At 40.9% G+C, this 19,934-nt stretch overlaps 1 protein-coding gene and 1 long non-coding RNA gene across 11 annotated transcripts in view; one reads left to right on the top strand and one right to left on the bottom strand.

The window, feature by feature from the left end:
- Nucleotides 1–19,934, bottom strand: part of FAT1 (FAT atypical cadherin 1) — a 251,511-nt gene that overhangs the window by 152,233 nt on the left and 79,344 nt on the right. The gene's annotated exons all lie outside the window — the stretch shown is intronic.
- The window catches only part of LOC130357035 (uncharacterized), a 143,144-nt gene continuing 133,256 nt past the window's right edge, over nucleotides 10,047–19,934 (top strand). For both annotated transcript variants that reach the window (XR_008889077.1, XR_008889078.1), the window contains exon 1: nucleotides 10,047–10,342. This is a non-coding gene — a long non-coding RNA (uncharacterized LOC130357035). The remainder of the gene's footprint in view (nucleotides 10,343–19,934) is intronic.

Genomic DNA, 19,934 nt, shown 5'->3' with positions numbered 1-19,934 from the left:
GTGGGGTGGCATTTCTTTGGGAGGCTACACAGCCCTCCATGTGCTTGCCAGAGTTAGCCTGGTTGCCATTAGGTATCGATATGAGATCCTCAGACCCCTTGTGAGACCATATGCTGGTGCAGTTGGCCCTGGGTTCCTCCTAATGCAAGAAAATGCTAGACCTCGTGTGGCCCGAGTGTGTCAGCAGTTCCTGCAAGAGGAAGGCATTGATGCAATTTACTGGCCCGCCCATTCCCTAGACCTGAATCCAATTAAGCACATCTGGGACATCATGTCTCACTACATCTACCAACGCCACATTGCACCATAGACTGTCCAGGAGTTGGCCATCTGTGACCTCATCAGGAGCATGCCTAGGCATTGTAGGGAGGTCATACGGGCACGTGGAGGTCATACGGACACACTCTACTGAGCCTCATTTTGACTTGTTTTAAGGACATTACATCAAAGTTGGATCAGCCTTTAGTGTGGTTTTCTACTTTGATTTTCAGTGTGACTCCATACCCAGACCTCCATGGCTTGATAAATTTGATTTCTATTGATAATTTGTGTGATTTTGTTGTCAGCACATTCAACTATGTAAAGATGAAAGCATTTCATACGATTAGTTTATACATCATATCTAGGATGTGTTATCTTAGTGTTCCCTTTTTTGAGCACTGTATGAAACAAAGTATAACTCTGTACACTTCATCATGAAGTCACATCATGAATAAATGCCAGTGGCCCTGTTCTACTGGCATCAATACACGCTCATGACATAACTCCACCATGTTTGACAGGTGGTATGTTTTCAGATCTAAAACTGATTATTTCCTTCTCCATGCTCTTCTCTTTCCATCATTCTGTTACAAGTTGCTTTTTGTTTTATCTGTGCAAAGAATCATGTTCCAAAACTGAAATGTTAAATGTTTTCTACCATAGATTTTTTTTAGGTGTTTTCTGGAAAAGTTGTTTTTGTTTGTGTCATACAAAGTAGACAAATGTCGACTGTATCCTCCAATATCAGCAGGGCCAACCATGAAGGTGTATTGGATGCTCTGACTTACTTCCTGCACTCTATTGTTGGCCTCCTTCACTTGTCTATTCAGACCACATATTTAAAGTTCCTGTGAACAGTTAGAAAATGCAATGGGACTTGATCAATCCATGGGTTACCTGATCGGCTATTGCTAGTTAAATGTACTATATAAGTGAATCCCAGGGGTTGTCTTTCAATTATAGAAAGAGTTGTGTTCATGAGCCAACCTCATTTATAGGATTTGCCCAATACAAATCATACAAGCCACATAAGCTCACTCAGGAATAGGTCTCCGACTCCAATGGTGCATCGATAATGGGGGGGGGGGGGGGGGCAAGGCACCAATATACAACCATTGTGCCATAAATGTCAACAGTAGGAAAACTTTTTTTGAATCCCTTGTTTCCTTACTGTAAAAATAGAGCAGGTGCATGCCTAGCTGTCATTTCCAGGGGAGCTTCATAGGCATTTCACATTGTGACAGGTAGAGGAATTGCTTTTCCTTTGTCCATCATCACTAGTATTGCTTTGGCTATAGCAAAGTCTGCTCTGTCTGATAAAAGTTTTCTTCAAAGTGTGTTCCCAGGGTTGAAGAACTGACCTACATTTACTATCCCTTGACATTGTGTAATTATTTTCCCTTCCATAAACACAAAAATGATTTCTACAGGAAACCACATAACGCCAATGGACAGAAAAGGATATGCAACAGCCAAATAAAAATGCCTCAGTTATAAATAATATTAGAGCTAACAAAATGTTCTTCCCGTCAATAAAAATATCCTCTGTGATACATATACAACTTCTGCTCCCACTAGATTTAGTTATGAAATGTAATAATTTAAAGGGGCAGGCACAGTCCGATTACTTCATATTCTGTTTATTTTCAGTGTCCAGGGACACAGCACAGATCTCCAACACTCTGTGTTTTGTCATGGCTCAAACAATTCTGCTTGGATATTTAAAACACTGGTGAAAAAAAAATTCTAAATGTCTCTCACTGCTAACAAAAACCTTGGTCCTCAGAGCTTAGTCTCTAAAGCTGGGCATGAAAATTAGATTAAAGGGGTATTCTACTGCCCCAGCGTTTTGAAAAATTTGTTCTGAATGCTGGGTGAGGGCTGCGGTGGTTGTGACATCATCACCATGCCCCCTCAATGCAAGTCTATAGGAGGGGGCGTGATATTGAGGGGTGTGGCCGTGACGCCACGATCCCCGCAGCCTGCACCCAGCGCTCCCCTGGGCAGTGGATTACCCCTTTAAAGTCAACTAATCTCAACAATTATGGTGGAAGTGGCCAACCATTTAATGTGTATGATGGGGAAGAGAACTGCTGAAATCCAACATGCCTGATCAATTTGTTCTTGGGGAGATAAGCTGCTACCAAAAGGAGTTTGACATAGGCTTTCTCTCTTCAACCCAGAATGCATGTGTATAGTGGGATCAGGGGGCATGTCGGCCAACAACCATATGTCAGCCATCTAAAACATATAGCCAGCTTAAAGGGGTACTCCACTGGCCAGCGTTTGGAACATTTAGTTCCGAACACTGTGCGTGCTGCAAGGGTCGGCATGCCCCCTTCTGACATCACGCCACGCCCCCTCAATGCAAGTCTATGGGAGGGGCGTGACCATGCCTCCTCCCATAGACTTGCATTGAGGGGACGTGGCTGACCCCTGCAGCGTGCACAGTGTTCGGAACTAAATGTTCCAAACGCTGGCCAGTGGAGTACCCCTTTAAATCTCTGAGATCAAATGAGCAAACAAGTTTAAGCTGTACTGCATGACACAAAATACCAATGTATAATACTATATTTTTTTGTCTCCAGATGAAACTGTAAGGTCATCTGAAAAATAAACTGCAAAATATGCAGCAGAGATCCAAGGGATTCTGCCAACTTTCTGCTCAGGATTTTCCACTGCCGGGGATTTTGTTGCAACTTTGGACATGGATTGACTCCATTTAATGGGGATAATCTGTGTCCTGGCTACCTAACTTGTTTTTAAAGTATATTTAAAATATATGTCATGTGAACAGTATATTTTTACAGCTGCCAACTTTTACAGCTGCCATATTTAGCTTGCATAGGTTGGCCAAGACTGATACGTAACAGCATTTGTCAAGGAAGGAGACCTCACTTTATTGACTATTTATTGCTTGTTTATTTTTCTGTAAGCTCATTTTAATGAAAACGCTGGAGAAGCTATTCCTGATATATCCCAAGCTAAAATACAGTGTCCTGATAATAGTTGATGCATTATGATTTGGTACTTCATGTTCTTATGTAACTGTAAAGTCCGAAACCATTAAAACCCATGGAATGTCCACCAAGTATCGCATATCTTTTGAACTTTTTTTTATGGATCTGACTTCAAGACAAAAGAAGCCATTAACTTTGTCTTACCCTTTTTAGATTCTGCGCAACAAATGAGTGGCCCTACAAAACAGTGTTAATCTGAAAATCCTTCCGCACAAAGAGCCAGGGTCACATTATAAACATTCTTTAGGCAGCCGAGGGGAATGTTTGTTAATGATTAAACAGTGGAGCGCAGGCCAGCGGAGGTTTATCACACAAAGGGATTCCAGGCTGCACCGCTCTGTAGACCTCTACTATACACATTTACTTGGAAGCAGTATACATGGAATATATTACACTACTTTCGTCACAAAACTAAATAAAATGCCTCATGCAATCTCCATGGTAACCTTTTATTTCTCGGAGCAGCAAAGCAATCCAGGCCCTTGGCTTTAAGAATGACGCATGACAGAAATAAATCCATAAGAGGGGACTAAACATGGGTGAATGAAGGTGGCAGCTCATCAGCCATGAATACTTCTGAGGCCAAGCTGCATGCACATTCCTGCCTTATCTAGTATCACAGATTAAAAAAAAAACACATAAAACCCCATTTTATTACAGGAAGGAGACAGACAGAGAATTACTCAATGCAAGTTCACATGTCCCTCAGAAAATCACACTCCTACAGCAGATAGAAAGCAGCCGCACATTGCTCCTTCCTTGGGAAATGGATTCAGGGGATGTGCAAACCTCTAAAATACAGATTTATAAATGTGATAAATGATAATCAGATTCTAAGAAAAACGCTGCATTCCGCAAGTTCTTACACACGCGAGCCAAATGTATTGAGCAACATATGTTAGCTGTACAGTATCCTAGGAAAATCTGACGCCAGCATACTGAGAAAATATCCAATGTAAAGTCTTGTGGCACTAAGACTTTATTGAAAGCTAAAACATCACTAACTGGATACAACAGTGATTTGTGAAGGGGAACATGTTATAAAAAATCCTAGCTTGTCCCCTTACAAGACCTTTGTTGTGGGTACACCTTTAGTGTCAGATTATATTATGTTGTATTGTACATTATTGTTTCCGGTATTAGCATGATCAGGGTAAACAGTTGCTCTTCTCGCCCTCTTAGCGGGCAGCTTTGTTTTCCCAGTATAACAACTTCCTGGCCCCCATTAATCTCTAACGTGACTAGTCTAGTCTAGTCACATAGCACTTTCTGTGTGGATCAGAAGGCATCTCAATAACTTGCATAGAAAAGTAACTTCTGGAGCACACCACAATCTTTGTGTAAATTGGTAACTTTGTAGAGTATCAGGACCAGAACTGTATTGGGTAAATGAAACCACAGGGTCAAAGGGGAGCAGGGCAGCTGTTTATCCTATCCATCCTAATGCCAAGTTATTATTGGAGTGGTTCTTTAATGACACCATAATGTTGTCCCCTAGGAGAAGGGGGTATCCTTTATCAAGGATCCTTTAATCAGTATCAGAGAATTGCTTTAACAAAAAACAATGTTTCACAGAGAAGCTGCACTTCAGAGTATCAAGGTAAGGGCAGTAGGCACAAGTATCAAAGTGTATGTTGTGGTGCCAGTGAGTGTATGAGTAGTGAGGCTTGTGTCGAGTAGAGAGGCATTCTTTGAGATAGAGTAGAGGTCTAGGCCTAAGTCAGCCACCAAACAGCAAGTAGGTGTAGTGGGGGAGTATGACAGAGAGAGTGACAGTGAGCCCAAGAAAAGCTGTGAGCAGTCGGGGTCCATAAAGGCAGCTGTGGGGGAGGCCTGGTGAATGCTAGCAGTAGGACCTGTAGATCAAAGAAGATTGCGAGTGACAGAGAGAACAGTGGGGCCTTATAAATCATGACAAAAAACCAAAACGCTTCTGAGTCTAAGAGATTCAGAGGTGGAAACAGGGCCCTGGTGCCAAAGAATGAGTAAAGCTACCAGTCTTGGCCTGAGGGGGTCCTAAGGCACTTTTTCCCTATCAGAAAATGCCAGTAGTATAACATGCACATGAGGCCTGTTACAAATTTAGCATTGGAGCCCTTATGTGTCTGAAAAGGCCCTGGTCAGAGGTCTAAAGGGTGAAAAGATTAATGGTGAGCTGGGGTTGGGGGAAGTCAGGGACCCGCCTGTGTCTATTCCAAGATTTGTGCAGATAACACACTGATGCTACTGTTTCAGGTTAACAACATTCTATAAAGAAACAGGGCAGACACCACAATAAATCATAGTAGGTGTTTTCCCTATAGTAGGTTCTGAGAGCTACTAGTCCCATCAACTGCAAAAAGTTAACCTACCATACATAAATCCAAAATGTTATTGCTTACATAATACATATGTCCCTTTCCCCCAAAAAGATGCAGGTAAAAAAGTTTTAAAAATAATATACGGACATGGGTACAGTATTAACTCCTAGAGCACATGCGATGTACATGTATGTCGCTGTGCCCTGGGACTTGTGACGTACATGTTGCACACAGTGACATACATGTATGTGGAGTGGTTCCATGATCACTGCATTGCCTGACGCGGTGATCGGAATCGGCTGGCTGCTGTCATCAGCAGCCAGAAGCTCATGGATAATGGTGGACATCAGCGATCCCACTGATGTCCACCATTAACCTTCAGATGCCATGAATAATACAGATCCCAACATCTAAAGCATTGCAGAGGTTTACACATACATCCGAGCACCAGAGAAGTAGATCGCAGATAATACTGATCAGTGCTATGGCTATAAATAGCACTGTTCAGTATTTGCAATCCAAAGATTGCAATAAATAGTTCCCCGTGGGGACAAAAAAAGTGTAAAAAAAGAAAAGTTAAAGAAAGTTTTAATAAAAGTGAATAAGCCCCTCCCGCTATAAGAAAAAAAAATCCCCAATTCCCCTCTTTTTCCACTTTACAAAAAAAAAATAAAAAATAAAAAAAAAAGAACCAACATATCACCGCATGCGTAAACGTCTGAATTATTAAAATAAAATACTAATGATCCCGTATGGTGAACATTAAGCAGTACCGTGTACTGCTTTTGTTTCTGGTTGTTCTTTTTACTTCACACAAAATGGTGATTGCATAAGGTAACTCTATAAGCTACCAGCATGATTCCTTGTCTCATCACCAAGCTTGAGACGTGCATCCGCATTTCTATTTTTTTTATTATTATTTTCTATAAAACTAATGTGGCAAATAAACAAACATCAGTATTCCAAAATATAAGACAACGAAGAAACATAAAGCTAATCTTGCAACAGCGCTAGACATTTTAATCACTGAAAGGAGTAATTCTGCTGATGACAGCCACTTTTACACATAGGAAAGGCTGGTGTGGAATTGCACCTTGGGGCAGTGTGTTGCGCCTCGATTTGTGCCTTTTACACAAAAGACGCAAATTATAAATTCTTTACCTCTTCATAGAGTGAACTGAAATCGACTCCACGACAACCATTTAGTGAAAGTATATGAGAGGTTTTGGTGCACATGTTTGGTGCTAAATCACACTGCGCCCAAAAATTGTGCCAAACAACAGCAAAAATAACTACAATGAGGGACATTTATCAATGTTTGCTTATGTATTCTTTTTTTTAGTAATTTTTTCCTTACTTTTTTTTTGCTTATGTGCGACGTATTTATCAACTGGTTTCAGCCTGTTGATAATTTTCTTTCACGTAAGCAATTTTTCCTTTTTTACTTTGATAGTAGCTTTTTCTGCTCCATGTTTGAGCTGGAGTAAATTTAGTCAATTTTTAACGCTGTTGCGACTTTTTTTTGCGCAGTTGCGACTGTCGCAGTTAATAAATACCTGACTACCCGTAGTCCATTTTAAAATTATTACTACATAGTAAATTTTAGGAAAACTTGCTTTTCTCGCTTTCCAGTCAAAATGTCGCACGAAAAATCGTGTAGTCGCAGTTGCGACAATTTTGAGACAATTATAGTAAAGAAAACCTGACTAAACCCGTTGATAAATGTCCATAAATGACCCTACTGATTTCCGGATTGATGACTGAGCCTTAAAGAGACAAGTTTCTACAAGTATTCAAACTGTTAAGAAACTATTTCTATACCTAACTCCCTTGATGTCTGTGCCTTCCCTTCACCCACTGGCTATTTGGAGACTGTGTAAATGCTAAATATCACTTTGGTGACTGCTAATGCCCCCTATATAACAGAGGCAACTGTGCAATCCTGGAAAGGACACCTCACGTGCGTAAAGGTTCAGGGGCCAAGGACAGGCCACACTAAGGACAAACTACGACACGTGATTGATCGATCAGTGCTCACCAAGGAATTTAATCTTAAAAGAGAAATAAAATACATGTAAAAGAATTACTGGACTGGTGAAGCACATAACAAATCTTGCAAATTATTCAGTATAGGGAGACACTTTTTTACACTGGGCCCACCATGGTGGTAAATGAGCCCTGGTGGCTTTCCTCAGTTTCAATGACATCACAACAATGTCAATCTTAACAAATGTAACAGGATCTGCAAACAATCTCATATGTATGGGAGCAGCCCAGTAGATATCTGTTGGGAAGTCACTAACGATAGCTATCATTTTCCCGGTAGCTACTTCCTGTCTATGGCCAGCTTAACCTGATAAATGGTCGTTAGTATTTTCTTTGTTATGGACATAGTAAACAGGAGAGTAATTCATTAGGTGGATTTACAGACAATTTCCATATCAATAGCTGCCATACTATCTATTCAGATGGTAACTTGACCAGATTTAGGCTATGGAGGGAGCAATAGTGGCTAAAAAAAAAAAAACCTAAGTCTCTTGGTGAAAATCTCAAAAGCATTTCTGGCACGATGACCTGTTACTGGAAAATAAAGCCACTGGTATACAACATTGACATAATAAACAAAGTATAAAGAAGCTTCAGAACCACACGGTTTACAAGATAAAATTGTATTCACATTGTATTTACAGGAATACTGAGAGTTGAAGTTTTGCAACATCTGGAGGGCCACCGTTTGAGACCACTGTTCCAGAAGAATAGATTAATAGAACAATATAGTTGTTTTAGTAATTCTCACAGTCCTGATTCCTACTGCTAGCTTCTCCATTTCTCCATTGGCACTCATGTTTGGACTGCCTTTTCCTCATTTGCAGTATAACAGAAATGTTCTACCTTGCATTTTGCTTTTAAATCACACTTTGAATATGGACAGAGGTGTCAGCAGAGAGCACTGTGGTCAGACAGAAAGGAAATTCAAAAAGAAAAGAACTTCATGTGGAACATATAGCAGCTGATAAGTACTGGAAGGATTACGATTTTTTAATAGAAGTAATTTACAAATCTGTTTAACTTTCTGGCACCAGTTGATAAAAAAAAAATGTTTTCCAGTGGAGTACCCCTTCAACATTACTCTAAGAAAAAAGGTTTTTTTTTCCCCTTTCTTTCCAGACATGAATAAGGACAATGAGGGGTTATAAATACCTGTGTAGAGGAAAAGTTGACCAGTTGCCCATAGCAACCAATCAGATTGCTTCTTAAATTTTTTACAGGCCTCTGGTAAATGTTTCCTCTACACAGGTCTTGATAAATCTCCCGCCCCCCTAATGTGTTGCCTGAAAGGCGTCATTGTACACATTGATATTTTAACCTCTTGGGGACACAGGGCGTATGCATACACCCTGCATCCCCGATCCTTAAAGGGGTACTCCGGTGGTCAACGTGTTTTTCCGTTTTTGACTTACCCTATTAGTTTTGTTTTATTTCTTCTATTCTTGTTGTTTAGCCTACTCTACTTCCGTTCTTTGTTGTCTTTTTATCCCCCACTTTGTTTTCCTATCTTTGCTTCTATTTCCTGTTTCTTGCTGTGCTGAAAACTACAAATCCCAGCATGCCACATGCCTTGCTGGTTTGGGGCGGCTCCTTTTTTGTTTTGTTTTGTTTGTTCCGCCCTTTACCCACCCTACTATTTTCCCGGGTCGGCCCCCTTATACACAGCACACTAATATAATCAGCCTTGGTTGGGATACACTGGCATACACACACAAAAGGGACTACAACTCCAAGCATGTGTCATTCAGGAGGCTTCAATCTGTGGTATAACACCAGCATGCTGTCTCTGTAGTCTCCTGGGGGTTGTAGTTCACCACACCTCTGTAGGGCATACACCAGTGTTTCCGAACCAGGGTGCCTCCAGGTGTTGCAAAATTACAACTCACAGCATGCCCTGACAGCCTTTGGGCATGCTAGGAGTTGTAGTTTTGCAACAGCTGGAGGCACACTGGTTGAGAAACAATGGTGTAACATGATGTGTATGCTGAATAGGCTAGAACAGTGTTTGCCAACCAGTGTACCTCCAGCTGTTGCAAATCTACAACTCCCAGCATGCCCAAAGTCTGTCAGGGCATGCTGGGAGTTGTAGTTTTGCAACAGCTGGAAGCACACTGGTTTGTTAACAATAGCATACACACATACAACAGGGACTACAACTCCCAGCATGTGTCATTCAGGAGTCCTCCCCCCCCCCTCCCCCTTCACATATAGGGGGAGATTTATCAAAACCTGTGCAGAGGAAAACTTGCCCAGTTGCCCATAGCAACCAATCAGCTTGCTGTTTTCATTTTTATGAAGGCCTGTGAAAAATGAAAGAAGCAATCTGATTGGTTTCTATGGGCAACTGGGCAAGTTTTCCTCTGCACAGGTTTTGATAAATCTCCCCCATAGAGATCATTCCCAGTATGAGATTTATTCCCCTGCAGTCCATACATCCCCAGCCGTGCACCTTCTCATCCTCCCCTTCAGATAACACTTATCTTATCTGTGAGGTCCTTCTCCTTCTGTAGACCTGCATCCTTAGAATACAGAGCAGGGGGGAGGGGAGGTAAGGAGCTGTGTACTCAGCTGGATGAGATGAGGGGGCGTGGCTTATTCCTCTCATGTCGACAGAGAAAAAAAAAGCTGTGACATCTCGTCAACAACAGACTCAGAACTGTGGACAACAGTAAAAGAAAACACGCGGAACTACAGAACTTCCTGTACAAACAGGTAAGAAAAACACACACATGCTGCCAAAACATATAACGCATGTATATTGCAAAAAAAAATAAAAAATTACAAAGAAGATGCCATATAGCCAAAAAAAATAACCACTGGAGTACCCCTTTAAGGACTCAGGGCGTATCTGTACCACCTGGTCCCGTTTACCAGGTTTAAACCGTTCTCACCAGCAGAGAACAGGTTAAACCCGGTGGGTGGCGGTTTCTACGGGCAGCCAGGACCCACAGCTAATGCCGGGCATGGCCAATCGGGCTGATGCCCGGCATTAACCCTTCAGACACCGCGATCAAAGTTGATTGTGGCGTCTAAAACGAAAGTAAAAGAATTGCGGCAGCTCACAGAGCTGATCGGGACTATTGTGACAAAATCGTGATGTCCCGATCAGCTTAGCAGACGACGGGAGGGTCCTCATCTGCTTCTCTGTTTTCCGATCCAGGAGCAGCAGAGTGCCGGTTACACTGATCAGTGCTTCGCAATGGCAGAACACTGATCAGTATATGCAATCAGAAGATTGCATGTTTCAACCCACCACGAGGGCTAAAAAAAAGAAAATAAAATAAAATAAAGGTAATAAAAGTTCATTCTTCAAGTTCGCTCTTTTCCCATTTTTTAAATAAAATAATGTTATAAAGAATGAAAATAATCATATGTGGTAACGCCTCGTGCGTAAATGTCCGAACTATTAAAATATTAGGTTAGCTAAACCACACGGTCGATGGTGTACACACAAAAAAAATACCAAAGTCCAAAATTGTGCATTCATATACCATAAAAATATTAATAAAAAGCGATCAAAAAGTCCCATCAAAACAAAAATTTTACTTATAAAAACCACAGATGACACAAAAAATGAGCCCTCACACCACCCCGTACACAGAAAAATAAAAAAGTTATAGGGGGTCATAAGATGCCAATGTTAAACTAATTTTGGTGCATGTAGTTTATAATTTTTTAAAGTATTAAAATAAAATAAAACCTATATAAATTGAATATCCTTGCAACCGTATGGATCTACAGAATAAACATAAGGTGTCATTTTTACCAAATATTGAACTGCGTAGAAATGGGAGCCAAAACTTACAAAATGGTGTTTTTTTTTTTATTTCACCCCACAAATAATTTCTTTTTTGGTTTCGCCGCAGGTTATATTATAAAATAAGTGATGTCATTGCCTTTGTTTTGTGTCTGTAGGTGCAAAATTGAAAGCATTATGCTTGTTAGAAAGGAAGGAGGAAAAAGCGAAAATGCAAAAATGAAAATTCCTTGAAGGTCCTTAAAGGGTACTCCGGTGTCAAACTTTTTTTGTTTAGATCAACTGGTGCCAGAAAGTTAAATAAATTTGTAAATTACTTCTATTAAAAAATCTTAATCCTTCCAGTACTTTTTAGGGGCTGTATACTACAGAGAAAATGTTTTTCTTTTTGGATTTATCTTATGTCACGACCACAGTGCTCTCTGCTGACCTCTGCTGTCCATTTTAGGAACTGTCCAAAGCAGGAGAAAATCCCCATAGCAAACATATGCTGTGTTCCTAAATGGACAGCAAAGGTCAGCAGAGAGCACCGTGGTCGTGACATCAGAGAAATCCAAAAAGAAAAACATTTCCTTTGTAGTATATAGCCCCTAAAAAGTACTGGAAGGATTAAGATTTTTAATAGAAGTAATTTACAAATCTGTTTAACTTTCTGGCACCAGTTGATTAAAAAGTTTTCCATGGGAGTATCCCTTTAAAGTGAAAATAGGCTGAGTCCCTAAGGGGTTAAGGGGTACGTCAGGGGAATTTTTTTTTTTTTATCAACTGGTGCCTGAAAGTTAAACAGATTTGTAATTTACTTTTATTTAAAAATCTTAATCCTTTCAGTACTTATCAGCGGCTGTCCAGAGCAGCATATGTTTGCTATGGGGATTTTCTCCTGCTCTGGACAGTTCCTAAAATGGACAGCAGAGGTCAGCAGAGAGCACTGTGGTCATAACATCAGAGGAAATGCATTTTTTTGGATTTCTCTTTAGTATACAGCCCCAAAAAAGTACTGGAAGGATTAAGATTTTTTAATAGAAGTGATTTACAAATCTGTTTAATTTTTTGGCACCAGTTGATTAAAAAATAAAATAAATAAATGTTTTCCATGGGAGTACCCCTCTAAAGGCAGGGATGGGGTTAGGGATAGATGGGCAATAGGCAGGGACAGAAACATATTTTTTGTCACATGGTGGGAGCTACTCTTTAAGGGTATGTTCACACTGAGGAATTGGGGCGGAAATCAAGCAAAAATTTTCTGCCTCAAAATATTGTTACTTTTCCACAAGAACTCACAGAGATTTCGCATGAAATTGGCGTGGAATTCCGCCTGGAATTCCACGCGGAAATGCAGGTTTCATGCGGAGGAGGAGTATCAAGTATTTCTATTCATCATTTATTTATTTTTTTCATGAGGAAATTCCATGCCAATTCCGCGCCAATTCTGCGGCAATTCCGCGTGGAAATGCTTCTGATTGAAAAAAAAAATAACATTGATCTCTATGGGAGTAAGACGCTGATTCCGCCTGAAAGAAAGAACATGTTCTTTCTTCAAGCGGAACAGACTTCCTCCTCAGAATTCTGCTTGAGGAAATTCCTCAGTGTGAACTGAGGGGCAGAAATTCTGTACAGCTCTATGGGGATTTCACTGCTGAATGATTTGGAGAGGAAAAGCGAGCAGAATTACTCATGGAAATTCGTCTCCAATTCCTCAGTGTGAACATACCCTAAATCTAACATGTGTGGAAATATTTACACTGATGATATCTCTTTAAAAATATAGCAATATATCCTGGGTCTCTATAGGGGCAGCATTCTATGACTGAATCCTGCTGATGTGTTCTTTGTTATGTATGTGAACACACAAAGTGGTTAAACTTCAGCGTTCAAAGCAAAGAGTAAACATTACCTAATCATTCTCAGCCTTTTGTTACTTTGACCCAAGAAAACACCTTTAAAGTAAAGCAGATGTCCTGCTTCAAAACACAATCATGTATCAAAGACCCCAGATCACACAAGGGAAATATTCTGATTAGCTTGATGATGTTTTTGTTAAAAAGATTTAAAAAAAAATAACATTTTTTTTAGGAAATTTTATTTTGTTGAAAATAGTAAAGATGCTAATGATAGTATACAAGCACACCAGTCTTGTTCTAATAATAAGAATAAGGACACAGAAGCATCTTGTTTGTGTTTAAAAAAAAAATAAAATATATGAATTTCAAAAGCTTTAAAGGGATATTCCAGGAGAAAAAAAAACTTTGTATATAGATATATCAACTGGCTCTAGAAATTAAACAGATTTGTAAATTACTTCTATTAAAAAAAATCTTAATCCTTCCAATAATTATCAGTTGCTGAAGTTGAGTTGTTCTTTTCTCTCTTGCAACAGTGCTCTCTGCTGACATCTCTGCTTGTCTGGGAAACTGCACAGAATAGAAGAGGTTTGCTATGGGGATTTGTGTCTACTCTGGACAGTTCCAGAGACAGGTGTCATCAGAGAGCACTTACCGTACACAGAAAAGAATAACTCAACTTCAGCAGCTCATAAGTACTGAAAGGATTAAGATGTTTTAATAGGAGTAATTTACAAATCTGTTTAACTTTCTGGAGCAAGTTGATATATATTTTTTTTCCTGGATAACCCCTTTAAGGCTGTGTTTACATTGTATAATGGCCACAAGCTCTCAGTTTGGGTCACAAGTCCTGCAGTCAGGCCGAGACTTGTTGGCAAAATACAGGCACAAAAATACCTCCTCATTATCTAGTATGAACTTAGCCTTAAAGGGGTACTCTGACCCTAAGGGTGCGCTTAGACGGAGTAAATGGAGAGTAATTCATGATGAAAAATTTACGGGCGTGAAAAAAATTTTTGCACGGAATTGCGCGCGGACATGGGGGAGAAAGAAGTGAAGGGTTTTTCAGCCATTTCCACACAAATTGCGCGAATTCCGCGCAAATTGCACGCAAATTGCCCGTGAATTTTGCGCGAATTCCGCGCGAAAACGATGCCGGGCGGAATTTTTTTTTACCATTGACTTCAATTGATTTCTGCTAGCGGATTCCGCTTGAAGAATGAACATGTTCTTTCTTCAAGTGGAACGGAATTCAGCGTCGGAATTCTACTAGCAGAATTTCCGCAGTGTGAACAGGACAGCAGAAATAACATTAAAGTCAATGGGCAGAGGAGATGTGAATTAGTTTGTAGCGGAGAATTCAAGAAGAATTACTCAAGTAAATTCCTCTTGAATTACTCCGTGTGAACCCACCCTAATACATCTTATCCCCTATCCAAAGGATAGGGGATAAGATGTATGATCATGGGGGTCTGTCATTGCGCACCCACCTTTGCGAGCTCTCTGCAGCACTGGAGGCTCCGAGTATGTAGAGTGACATAATAGGGGAGGTAATTTCCCTTACCCTGTTAGGTAATAGGTTGTGCCCCTGCTAGGTGATAGGTAATGCCCCCAGTAGGCAGTGCCCCCCTGTAAATAGATAGTAGGTAATGACCCCAGTAGATAGTGCCCCTAGTAGGTAGGTAGCAGGTAATGCCTTCAGTAGGTAGTAGGTAGTGTCCCTCCAGGCTGAGTAGCACCCCCAGTAGATAGCGGCCCTAGTAGGTAGTGGTCCCTGGTAGGTTGTGCCCTCAGGTAGGTAATGCCCCCAGTATATACTGACCCTAGTAGATAATTTCCCCATGTAGTGTCCCCCAGGTAGGTAATGTCCCCCATTGAGTAATAATGCCCCGAATTAGGTAATAATGCCCCCAGTTAAGTTACGTCCTCAGTTAGGTAATAATGCCTTTAGTTAGGTAACAATGCCCCCAGTTAGGTAATAATGCCCCCAGATAGGTGATGCCCCTAGTTAGGTAATAATGCCCCCAAATAGGAAATTCTCCAGTTAGGTAAAAAAGCCCCCACATAGGTAATGCCTCCAGTTAGGTAAAAAAGCCCCCACATAGGAAATGCTCCAGTTAGGTAAAAAAGCCCCCACACAGGTAATGCCCCCAGTTAGGTAATAATGTCCCCAGTTATGTAATAATGCCTCCACATAAGTAATGCCCCCAGTTAGGTAATAATGCCCCCCACATAGGTAATGCTCCAGTAGGGTAAAAATGAACCAGTTAGAAAATAATGTCCCCACATAGGTACTGTCCCCATTTAGGTAAGTTAGATAAACATTGCCCCATGTAGATTTTCTAAATAAAAATTATAAAAATCCATTCACCTTTCCGCGGGTCCTGCGCTGAGGTTGGGCTGTCAGCAGCCTCCGGAGCGGCACAGGACTTCTCCGGCAGACTGCGTGATGAAATGACATCAAGCTGCCTGCAGTGCAATGTACACTCTTGTACGTACATTGTGTATGCTATTTGCGTAATGTACACACAGGAGCCGGAAAATGCTATAGCCTGTACGTTCATTATGTACACAATTTGGGTACTGTACGTCCAGAAGAAGGAGAGCACTGTTTGCACAGCGGTTTTCTGCTTCTGTGCTTCTGCTGCCCAGGGGAGTGCAGCAGGTCCCGGGCCCTCTTGGAGCCCGAGCCCCTTACTGGTGTTCAGGCTGTACCCCATGACGGCGGCCCTGAGGACAGGTGTCCTTGTCCACGCTGAGTGGCTGGACCAGATACCGGCTGCTCGACTCAGTCAGAGTAGTAAATGGAAGAAATGATGCATGAAGCATCACCACTGAATCAGAATTTTTGTGTGAAATTCAGACTGAATACGATTTGCGCCACATTGCCTTGCTCATCTCTAGTTAGCAGCAAAAATGTCCACCGTGAACATACTATTAAAGTATTAAGGATTTATAATGTTGTTTGTATTCTTATTCACTTTTGGCTTCTAGTACATTAAATTCCTGGCTGCTGTTAATGATATCACGAAACAGTTCCCAGTTAAAGGGTACCTCTCATCAAAAAAAACTTTTGATATATTATAGATTACTGTATGCAGAATAACTTCACAATTGCATGTTATTAAAAAATATGCTTCTTTCTATTTAATTTTCCACTTTGAAGAAATGACCACTAGGGGTCTCCCTACCAGTCCTGGCAGCAAGCATTTCAGACTCATGCTGAGTCCTAAACACTACGAGCTGCCAGTCTGCTTTGTTCACAGCCTATTTGGCTGTGAACAAAGCAGACTGGCAGCTCTGAGTGTTTAGGACTCCAGCATGAGTCAGAAATGCTTGCTGACAGGACTGATCGGGAAAAATACAATAGAAAGAAGCATATTTTTCATTAACATGCTATTGGAAAGTTATTCAACATTCATTAATCTAAAATATATCAAAAGTTTATTTGATGAGAGGTACCCTTTAAAGGGGTTTCCGGTGGAAAAACAATTTTTTTTCTTTTTTAACCCCTTAAGGACCAAGGGCGTACAGGTACGCCCTTGGACCTGCTCTCCTGATATAACGCGGGGTTACACAGTAACCCCGCGTCATATCACGGCGGGCCCGGCATCATAGTGAAGCCGGGACCTGCCTCTAATAGCGCGCAGTGCCGATCGTGGCACCGCACGCTATTAACCCTTTAGCCACGCGCTCAGAGCTGAGCCGCGCGGCTAAAAGTGAAACCGAAAGTGGCCGGCTAGCTCAGTCGGGCTGTTCGGGATAGCCGCGGGTAATCGCGGCATCCCGAACAGCTGACAGGACAGCGGGAGGGCCCCTTCCTGCCTCCTCGCTGTCCGATCGCCGAATGACTGCTCAGTGCCTGAGATCCAGGCACGAGCAGTCATGCAGCAGAATCGTTGATCACTGGTTTCTTATGAGAAACCAGTGATCAATAATGAAGATCAGTGTGTGCAGTGTTATAGGTCCCTATGGGACCTATAACACTGCAAAAAAAAAGTGGAAAAAAAAAAGTGAATAAAGATCATTTAACTCCTCCCCTATTAAAAGTTTGAATCACCCCCCTTTTCCAATAAAAAAAAAAACACAGTGTAAATAAAAAGAAAAATGAACATATGTGGTATCACCGCGTGCGGAAATGTCCGAATTATAAAAATATATCATTAATTAAACCGCTCGGTCAATGGCGTGCGCGCAAAAAAATTCCAAAGTCCAAAATAGTGCATTTTTGCTCACTTTTTATATCATTTAAAAATAAGTCCTATCAATGCAAAAATTGTACCGTTAAAAACTTCAGATCACGGCGCAAAAAATGAGCCCTCATACCGCCCCATACACGGAAAAATAAAAAAGTTATAGGGGTCAGAAGATGACAATTTTAAACGTATTAATTTTCCTGCATGTAGTTATGATTTTTTCCAGAAGTCCGAAAAAATCAAATCTATATAAGTAGGGTATCATTTTAATCGTATGGACCTACAGAATAAAGATAAGGTGTCATTTTTACCGAAAAATGTACTACGTAGAAACGGAAGCCCCCAAAAGTTACAAAACTGCGTTTTTTTTTTCAATTTTGTCGCACAATGATTTTTTTTCCGTTTCACCGTAGATTTTTGGGCAAAATGACTGACGTCATTACAAATTAGAATTGGTGGCGCAAAAAATAAGCCATAATATGGATTTTTAGGTGCAAAATTGAAAGAGTTATGATTTTTTAAAGGCAAGGAGCAAAAAACGAAAATGCAAAAAACGGAAAAACCCCCGGTCCTTAAGGGGTTAAATCAACTGGTGCCAGAAAGTTAAACATATTTGTAAATTACTTCTATTAAACATTTTTAATCCTTCCAGTACTTATTAGCTGCTGAATGCTACAGAGGAAATCTCTTTCTTTTTGGAACACTGATGACATCACGACCACAGTGCTCTCTGCTGACATCTCTGTCCATTTTAGCAACCGTGCATAGTAGATGTATGCTAAGGGCAGCATGGTGGCTTAGTGGGTTCAAATCCCACTAAAGACAACAATAAAAAAAAGACTTATTATTATTATAATAACGTCAGCAGAGAGCAGTGTGTTCGTGATGTCATCAGAGAGCATTCCAAAAAGAAAAAATAATTTCCTCTGTAGTATTCAGCAGCTAATAAATACAGGAAGGATTAAGATTTTTTAATAGAAGTAATTTACAAATATGTTTAACTTTCTGGCACCAGTTGATTTAAAAAAAGAAAAAAATATATTTTTCCACCGGAGTACCCCTTTAAGTATCTGTATGGGGAGTCATATGATAGAATATGTTTGTCTATAGCAGGGGTCTCAAACTGGTGGCCCTCCAGATGTTGCAAAACTTCAACTCCCAGCATTCCCGACAGCCATTAGCTGCAGCAAATGGCTGTCTGGGCATGTCCAGGCATGCTGGGAGTTGAAGTTTTGCAACATCTGGAGGGCCACCAATTGGAGATCCCTGGTCTATAGAGTGTGAAAATAAGTAGATAAAGGAAGGCTGACTCAAAGCCTTAGAAAAACTTCACAAGATAAATGTTTGCAGGCAGCGGATACAGGAACAATATCAACTGACTCGCGTTTGCCTTTGAATCGAAGTTAAAAACACCTACGCACTTTTTCCTGAATGCAAATGCGATTGACTGCCTCAGAATGTCATTTCTGATAGCTCTAAATACTGAGAGATATTGTACCATTACTTTTATTGAAAACATCTAATGGCCTAGGTTAAACTTATATTAATATAATGAAAAGAAAAACTGGCCACTCACCATGTTCGTCTTCTTACTTTATTGCATACAATACTCACATAAAGACATAGGGGAGAGGGAAGGAGCGGGGGATACAAGCGGCAACAAGCTCCGTTTCGCACTAAGTACAGTGCTTCTTCCGGCCATCGGCCGGAAGAAGCACTATACTTAGTGCGAAACGGAGCTTGTTGCCGCTTGTACCCCCCCCGCTCCTTCCCTCTCCCCTATGTCTTTATGTGAGTATGTTATGCAATAAAGTAAGAAGACGAACATGGTGAGTGGCCAGTTTTGCTTTTCTTCATACAAATGTACCTTGCACCTTGCCTGAAACCAGAGCACCACCTTCTTTACACCTGCAAAGAACTTTTCTAATCCGGGGATCGGGGTTCCAATCTCTCACAGTGCCGTAAGAACACTTTTTTCAATTTAACCTTATATTAAATGGTGTCCTGTTTGGATCGTCTGTTTGTACTCTCCTCATAAGGTGTACTGGTGTAAAGTGCATAAATCACTAATGCTTATGGGAGTATTCCCACTATGGGCATTAATGGAATGTCCATAGGGTCTGGAATTTGTACCTACAGTAAGAAGTGGAGAAACAGGATTTTCTGATCTATGTATATAAAATAAATATTCAAGATATCAATCCTCTTCAATAATAAGTGCTATACAAGAGTGCCTAAATAACATTCCTGTATAGTGCTATCCTAACTAGAGATGAGCGAACTTACAGTAAATTCGATTGGTCACGAACTTCTCGGCTCGGCAGTTGAGGATTTTTCCTGCATAAATTAGTTCAGCTTTCAGGTGCTCCGGTGGGCTGGAAAAGGTGGATACAGTCCTAGGAGACTCTCTCCTAGGACTGTATCCCCCATTTCCAGCCCACCGGAGCACCTGAAGGCTGAACGAATTTACGCAGGATAAGTAATCAACTGCCGAGCCGAGAAGTTCGTGA

This window comes from Hyla sarda, chromosome 1 (genome assembly GCF_029499605.1).
Source record: "Hyla sarda isolate aHylSar1 chromosome 1, aHylSar1.hap1, whole genome shotgun sequence".
Taxonomy (NCBI): Eukaryota; Metazoa; Chordata; class Amphibia; order Anura; family Hylidae; genus Hyla; species Hyla sarda.
The sequence above is the reverse complement of the archived record's forward strand: the minus strand, read 5'-3'. Positions and strand labels throughout refer to the sequence as shown.